The sequence below is a fragment of the Globicephala melas genome, chromosome 7 (assembly GCF_963455315.2).
Source record: "Globicephala melas chromosome 7, mGloMel1.2, whole genome shotgun sequence".
Lineage (NCBI taxonomy): Eukaryota > Metazoa > Chordata > Mammalia > Artiodactyla > Delphinidae > Globicephala > Globicephala melas.
In genome coordinates, this window is record NC_083320.1 from 57,491,700 (window position 1) to 57,500,402 (window position 8,703).

An 8,703-nucleotide genomic window follows, 5' to 3' on the forward strand; every position below is an offset into this window, starting at 1 on the left:
TAAGTGATATCATATGATATTTGCTTTTCTGTGTTTGACTTAGTTCACTAGTATGATAATCACTAGGTCCATCCATGTTACTGCAAATGGCACTATTTCATTCTTTTTTATGGCTGAGTAATATTCTAGTGTGTGTGTGTGTGTGTGTGTGTGTGTGTGTGTGTACCACATCTTCTTTATCCATTCATCTGTTGATGGACACTTAGGTTGCTTCCATGTCTTGGATATTGTAAATAGTGATGCTATGAATATTGGGGTGCATGTATATTTTCAAATTAGAGTTTTCTCCAGATATCTGCCCAGGAGTGGGATTGCTGGATCATATGGTAATGCTAGTGTTGGTTTTTTAAGGAACCTTCATACTGTTTTCCATAGTGGCTGCACCAATTTACATTCCCACCAACAATGTAGGAGGGTTCCCTTTTCTCCACACCCTCTCCAGCATTTATTATTTATAGACTTTTTGATTATGGCCATTTTGACCAGTGTGAGGTGATACTTCATTGCAGTTTTGAACTGCATTTCTTTAATAATTAAGCAATGTTGAGCATCTTTCCATGTGCCTGTTGGCCACCTGTATGTCTTCTTTGGAGAAATGTCTATTCAGGTGTTCTGCCCGTTTTTTTATTGGGGTTTTTTTTTTTTTGATATTGAGCTATATAAGCTGTTTGTGTATTTTGGAAATTAATCCCTTGTCAGTTGCCTCATTTGCAAATATTTTCTCTCATTCTGTGGGTTGTCTTTTCATTTTGTTTATGGTTTCCTTTGCTGTGCAAGAGCTTTTAAGTTTAACTAGGTCCCATTTGTTTATTTTTGCTTTTGTTCCCATTATCTAGGAAACGGGACAAAAAAAACTATTGAAGCAATTTATGTCAAAGAGTGTTCTGCCTATGTTTTCCTCTAGGAGTTTTATAGTATCTGATCTTACATTTAGGTCTTTAATCCGTTTTGAGTTTACTTCTGTATATGGTGTTAGAGAAGTTCTAATTTCATCATAGTGTGTATTTTGTTGTAGCATGTATTAAAATAATATTCATTATTTTTAAGGCTGAGTAATATTCCATTGTATGTATATACCACACTTTGCTCATCCATTCATTGTTGATGGACATATATGTTGGTTCCATCTTTTGGCTATTGTGAATAATGCTTCTATGAACACTGGTGTGAAAGTATCTGTTTGAGTCCCCGCTTTCAATTGTTTTGAGTATATATACCTAGAAGTGGAATTGTTGGATCATATGGTAATTCTGTATTTAACTTTTTGAAGAGCCATCACATTGTTTTCAACAGCAGCTGTACCATTTTACATTCCAACTATTGGTGCACCAGGATTCCAATTTCCTTACATCCTCACCAACAATTTTTTCCATTTTTTGGATAATAGTCATTCTAATAGGTATGAAGTGGTATTTTGTGGTTTTGATTTCCATTTCCCTACTGACTAGTGATGTTGTACATGTTTTTATGTGCTTATTGCCCATTTGTATATCTTATTTGGAGAAATGTCTATTGAATTCCTTTTTCATTTTTGGATTGGGTTGTTTGGGGGGGTTGTTGTTTAGTTGTAGAAGTTCTTTACATATTCTGAATATTAATCCCTTATCAGATATATGATTTGTAATATTTTCTCCCATTCTGTGCGTGTGTCTTTCACTCTCTTGACGGTGTCCTTTGATGCATACAATTTTTAATGCTGATGAAGTCTAGTTAATCTATTTCTTGTTTTGTTGCCTGTGCTTTTGGTGTCATATCTAAGAAATCATCATCAAATCCTTTGTCATGAAGATTTTCTCCTACGTTTTCTCCTAAGAGTTTTATAGTTTTAGATCTTACACTTAGGTGTTTGATCCATTTTGAATTAATTTGTGTATATGGCATAAGGTAAGGGTCCCACTATTTTGCACATATATATCCAGTTTTCCCAGCACTATTCATTGAAAAGAAGATACACATTTTTATTTAAGAAAATGTAAAACTATATTCATAAATTTGTATACTACTATGTAAAAATACAGTGAAAGATTTAGAAAGGTATACACTATGTGGTTAATAATGGTTACTTTGAGAAGGAAAACAATATTGGGGAGGAGGATATATAAGAGCTATAATTTTTATTGTCTATAATTTTATACTGTTTAGATTTTTACAAGCCTGTAGTCATATATTATATAATTTTAGAAGGATAGTTTTGGTGGGGTTTTTTTTCTTTTTGTTTTTAAGAGAAAATTGGTTAGATGTCAAAGCATGGGATGTGTAAGCCAAGGGTCTATATTCTGGTACGCTAGAGGTCCAAATTAAATCAGAACTCCAAGGCAGGTGCACTGTAATGTGGCAAGGAATTAGCAGATCTCAGGGGAAATGCTGTTTGTCCAGATAATCTTGGAGCAACAATAGCAAATAGAGACAGTTAAGAAAACTTGGTCCTAATTCTTAACATTCCACCTAGCCTGCCCCCTATTTATTTTGTTTTAACCTTCACTTGTATTTGCACAGCATATGTTTTGTTGACATATGTAAGAGGTAACTGAAGAGGTCCCTGTGAGCTTTGCCAAAGCAAAGCAGCCAGTTACAAAGAGGCTCTTATGCAATGGCTGTTTGGAGGATGGTTGTTTGGCCAGACCAGAGGATTTTAATAGCAGACTGAGTAGCAGGGTTCCAGAAAAAAATGAAAGCTTTTAACTTTACATTCATTACTATATATTTTATTCTAGAATTCTCAGCAAAGAAAATATCTATGGAAAGGAGTCTCACAATTATACATAATAAATAAAATGCTTGTTGAATGAATGAATGAATAACGTATGAATCTGAAGGACCAAAAATGAAGACAAGTAGACTAAGTAAGAGTAATATGGGAGTTCCCTGGTGGTCTAGTGGTTAGGATTCAGCGCTTCCACTGCTGTGGCCTGGGTTCAGTCCCTGGTTGAGGAACTGAGATCCCTTAAGCCGTACAGCCAACAACAACAACAACAAAAAAAAGAGTAGAGTAGTACTAGTGAGGTATTGGCCTAAATAGGGTAGTCTCAGTGGGGGAAGAAAAGAAAGGAAGGAATGTGTCTAGACTTAGTTCATAGTACCACCTAGATCAGACATCTGAATAGTCAAAAAGTATGAATTAGGAAGCCTGTGACTTTTACTGTGCAATAAGCTATCAATGACCCTGACTCATCATTGAATTGACACTGGCCCATGTTTCCTGACCCTCCCTCTATTCCCTTTCTGGCCAACAGCCTATCATTAGTGATTCTCCTCTAGCTGCCCTCTTCCTGCAGGTTTTCTACCCTAAGAGCAACTTGGAGGCCAACCTGGAAAGCTATTTCTAGTCTTCTAGAAGTCACTGTGGTTCAGAAAGTATATTCTGTTGCTTTATGCTCAAGAGCATTTCAGCAGCACTGTTATATACGAGCTTCCTATATCTGCCTGCCTAGAGATATCAGTCTTCTCTTTTGATATACTTCTGTCCAGTTTCTTGGGTACCTGGCTTTTTTTCTGTCCTCCAGTAAGCTGGCTAGTATACCTACTATGCTCTTGGAGATCATGTCCTCTTCTGTCAGAGCACATCCCTGCTACTCATCTCCCAGGCCTTGTACTAAACTAAGATCCATAATGAATGGCCCATGCCACATAACACTGGGCACCTTGGCTGCCTGGATTCCAAAGTCAAGGCCCCATCCCATCTCCTTGATTTGACCCATGCCTGGAATCACCAAAATTTGACCTCTGTATTAGTTTTCTACTGCTGCTATAACAAATTACCACAAACTGGGTACCTTAAAAAAACAAACACAAATTTATTATTTTACTGTTTTGGAGGACAGAATTTTGAAATGGGTCTCACTGGCCTAAAATCAAGGTATTGGCAGGGCTGCATTCCTTCTGGAAGCTCTGGGAGAGAATCCATTACCTTGCCTTTCTAGATTTTGGAGGCTGCCTGAATCCCTTGGCTGGTGGCCTTCTTCCATTTCCTCAAAGCCAGTAACAGCCAGAGTCTTTCTCATGCTGTATCTGACTCTGCTTCTAGGGTCATATCTTCTTCTCTGACTATCCAGCCTCCCTGTTTCATTTATAAGGACCCTTGTGATTACATTGTGCCTACCCAGATAATCCAGGATAATCTCTTCATGTCAAAACCCTTAACCTAACCACATCTGCAAAGTCCCTTTCACCATCTAAGGTAACATATTCACAGATTCTGGGGTTTAGGACATGGACATCTTTGGGGAAGGGCATTCTGCCTACCAAAAGCACCCTCCAAATTTATCTGAAAAAGTCACAGCCTTTGTATGGGGGAAGAAGTTACCACTTCAGACCCTGAGTTTAACCTGAACTCCTTATACCTGGTCCCTCCCTTCCAGTTCATTCCCCAGAGCTCTCAACATGCTGTCGTGCTGTTGATCAGATGAGGTTAACTGATGCTGATCAGACGTAGGATGTAATGTAAGAAACACTAAGATATTTTGCCAAGAGGTTGAAAGATAGTGAGGAAACAGTGTAGTGGAAGGGTTTGATTGAAGTTAACTCTTGAGAAATTAAAATTGTTAGGATCTTAATAAAAGGATTATATACAATTTGCCAGTTTAGTTTTCAGAAAGGTGGACTATCAACCTGGTATATAATACATACCATATTGTTGTGTATTAGTGTACCCTCTATTAATGTACCCATGGCCACAGGCCATGGGTTGAGCAGACCAGAAAGAGGAAGGTCTGACAATAAATCCTTCCTCCTAAAGCTGAGGTCCTTGCAATCATGAAGTAGGCAATGGTTGGGTAAGAAGTGAGCAAAACCATGCTTTCCTAGCACGACCTATCTCCTGGTACATCAGTTTCACTGAAGAATAATAAAGTGGAGAATTAAGTAATTTAATTGGTAATTTAAAGCATTTTAAATTATCTCAATTTCTACAATAGAGTATCATATAAACATTGCAGGATTTTTTTTAACATAAAATAGAACAGGGCCTTTTGAAAAGTTTCCCTGATCCTTTAAGGCTGTACTCCTATAGCGGGTCTGCTTGTATTCCTCAGCTGGTAGGAGTTCTCTGGTAGAACAAGCTGAGAGAACTCCCTGAAATGGTCAAGAAAGGCAGATGGAATCTCACCAAAGAACAACCTGGAGCAACTGGTAGAATCTGCAGTTCAATAACCTGTGTCTACCATGAATATATGGCCATTCTCCTGAATGATTGACCAGCCCCATAATACTGTATAAGACTGAGCAAAAAATATGACCAGATAAAAGAAGTTCCACGTGTGACTTTCCAAACTGGAATGTTCTCATCACAATGAGGGAATAGGACCCTCTAAATTAAAGATTTTATCTGCTATGAACTTTGCTTTTCCTATAGCTATTGACCACTGGTGTTTTTCTGGCCATGTTTTCCACTTCAAGTTCAAATACAAGTTGCTATATTTAAAACGTACACATTTTGCTTATGCTCTCCTCTAGTTCAAATCAAGAAAGGCAATTTCAGCAAGCACTCTAACTTAATCCTTGAGGCTTAAATGAACATTAAGGTTTATAGACCCCATTTTGTGAAATGTGTCTCCTTGATATTTTGCCTCTGAAAACAATGCTTCCCTTAAAATTAATACAGAGCCCTCACTACTTTAAGCCAAGTTCCCTGGCTTGGGGACATGACATAGGAAACTAACCTTGGTAGTAAAGCCCATAGATCAGAAATGCTTAGATAGGTGAGATTGGTAAGGAAAAGCCTGAGACTATTTGTCTGAACAAACTGGAATAACTGACTAAAGTAATGGAATAACTGACTAAAATCAGTGATGTAAGAGGTGGCCAAGGAGAGTGACTCGTGCCGTGTAACCATATTATTCTTACACAGAGCCACGATAATCCAAAAGTGGAAAGAAAACAAAGTATTACTCAGCATGGGGCACTTGTACCATATGGAAACCCTGTAATTCCCTAAATTGATGTAAGACCTTCATTTATCACATAGCACTAGGACTAGAAATATGACCCTTAAAGACCTCACTGAGGCTAGAGTAGCAAAAAAATTGATAAGCAAAAGTCCTCTCAAACATTTTGTTAGTGTTGTGAAATCTCTTATCTCTTAACAGTAAGTTCAGTATCTGGGTCCATTGATTATGAATGGATTTAATTTCTCGAAGGAGAATAAGGACTTACATTTGCATTTGGTTGTCTTAAAATATAGCCGAGGGAATTCCCTGGTGGTCCAATGGGTAGGACTCAGTGCTTCCACTGCTGTGGGCCCGGGTTCAATCCCTGATCAGGTAACTAAGATCCCACATGCCGCGCAGCACAGCCAGAAAAAAAAAAATTATACACACACACACACACACACAGGTGAAACTGACAATATACTTTCCTATCACATACAGGAAACTCCAGCCAACATATAGATAAGAAGGTATACACACCCACACCCACACCCATGTGACGCTTTAAAACAGGAATAGCCTTACCATGGAGAGGTTAGAGTTTGAATATAAAAGTACACCGAAGCCCATCACCAAAAACTGAAATTCAACATTTAATAATGCTTCCCTTTGGTTTCATTAATACAAGTGCCATAGAAGGGATAATATAATACATTTATCAATTATTATGAAGTATTAAAACTTTCCTAACATATTGGTTTTTTACATTTTAAAGTAATGCTTATGGTAACATATCAAATAATACAGAGGTATGTGAAGAAAATTTAATAGTTCCTTCCAACCTCATTGCTCAAAAATGTACTGAGTACCTATTAGTGGGCCAAGCAAGTTCTAGGCTATGTGGATACAGCAATAAACGAAACAAAGTCCCTGTCCTCATAGACTTAGAGTCTAATGTGAGCTACAAACAAACAAGCAGTAAATAATGCCAGGTAGCAATAACTGCTATGGAGAAATATAAGGTTAGGTAAGGGATCCAGGAAGGTCTCTCTTAAGAAGTGACTTGAGCAAAGACTTGAATGAAGTGGAGGTTAAACCATAAACATAAGGTGTTCCAAACTAAAGGAATGAAAAGTGCAGTTCTGTCAGGGGAATATGGTTGGCATGTTGCAGGAATAACAAAGAGGCTGGCGTGCATAAAGCAGATGATCTAGGAGTTGCTTGTCTTTTTATCCATTTGTAGACTCTTTTTACTTACCAAAAGTAAATGTGTGGTTATGTTACCGACTAGATACAGTTAAATTCAGTTGTTTCATTTACTTTCAATTTGTAGGGATTTCAATTTTTTTTACTTCTATAAATGGTTTGCATGGTTCCAAATTCAAATCCAGAAAGCAAAGCATATTCAAAGAGGTTTAGCTTCTATTCTTGTTCTCTCTAATCTATTCCTTCCACCATAGGTAACCATCGATAAACCTTCTATTTTTTAAACACAGGAAATGCATTTGTAATTCTCTCCCTTTCTTAGATGCATTCACATCCCTCCCCACGTGTGAGGGAAATGGTAGCAAATTATTAAAACATGGAATACGTGATAAATTTGAGTGTCATCCATGCACAGGTGCCATGTTAGTCTTCTCTGTATCATTATAATTTTCGTATATGCACTGCTGAAACAAGCAATAAGTTAGATTTTACATGGATAAGAGTTCAGAAGCTGGACACTGCCTGGAAAGAGATGGCTTCAGTAGGTGCCACCATGGAGAGCCTAACATAGCCAGGAGACACCAAGAAGGTACGAGGTGCCGGCAGAGAGAGTAAGTTGCCGAAGGATGGACCAAAGGCATTGAGAAAAGAAGTGAAAGTTTGACCACAGACAGACCTTGCCTACCTCACAACCCAGCCCAGGGCCTATTATGCTTCAGCTGATGTCCCATTCCTGCCAATATTCTATTGTATCATAGAACAGGTCAATAAAGGGCTTTACTGTTTTGTTTTTTAATGAATTCTTTAGGCACATGAGAATATACACACAGAATCCTTCTTAGGCACAGAAAAAATGTTTGTTTGAACAAATTCATGCCACAAAGCAAAAATATGTTCCTCAAGTTCTCTAAGTTTGAATTTTGCAGTATGAGCAAGAAAAAGAAATTCTAGAGGTCATTCCAATTTTTCCCAACAGCCTAAAATTTTAGTTAAAAGAGAAGAATAATAAAGTTTCTGCAAATTACTTCGAATATACTAAGTACCCTATTTATTACTGAGCAAACTTTACTGAGTGACTACTATGTTTAATACTCTACATTAGGTGCTGTGGAAGACATAAATACAAATTAGACCTAATCCCTGCCCTTGAGAATCTTACCATCTGTGCTAGTTAGTAATTTATGACTTCTCCACTAGAAATCCATCTTTCTATGCCTTGTTTCTGTTCTACAACTGGACCCAATAGGCATTTCTGCTATGACAACTGGCAAAATGTTAGGCTTGGCCAATAGAGGGCACTGGAAAGACACTGTGAGGCCAGAAGAGGAGGAAGGACTTTCCTTTCTTCTTCAGGTGGGTTGGCTTGCAGCAGAGGCCTGGTTGTGTTCACCTCGGCAATTCTCATGGTTCACTTGTGGCCCGTGCCTTCAGCAAGTTTCTTCACCACAAGTGAACTTCAAGTTCCTGTGACAGCCATGTCCTCTCCTCTAAATTTCTAAGTTTTTCGTTACTATTCACTCTTACTCAGCCAAAGGTAGTAGCTATTCCTATAGTTCCTATGGTTTATCTCTAGGCTTTCTATCCTGTGCCATTGATCTATATTTCTGTTTTTGTGCCAGTACCATACTGTCTT

The 8,703-nt window shown here is 37.9% G+C and overlaps 1 non-coding gene across 1 annotated transcript; it reads right to left on the reverse strand.

The window, feature by feature from the left end:
* Positions 1 to 7,440: 7,440 nt before the first annotated feature.
* On the reverse strand, positions 7,441 to 7,545 carry LOC115851123 (U6 spliceosomal RNA). Its single transcript, XR_004038623.2, has one exon. It is a non-coding gene; the product is annotated as a U6 spliceosomal RNA (small nuclear RNA).
* Positions 7,546 to 8,703: the final 1,158 nt, after the last annotated feature.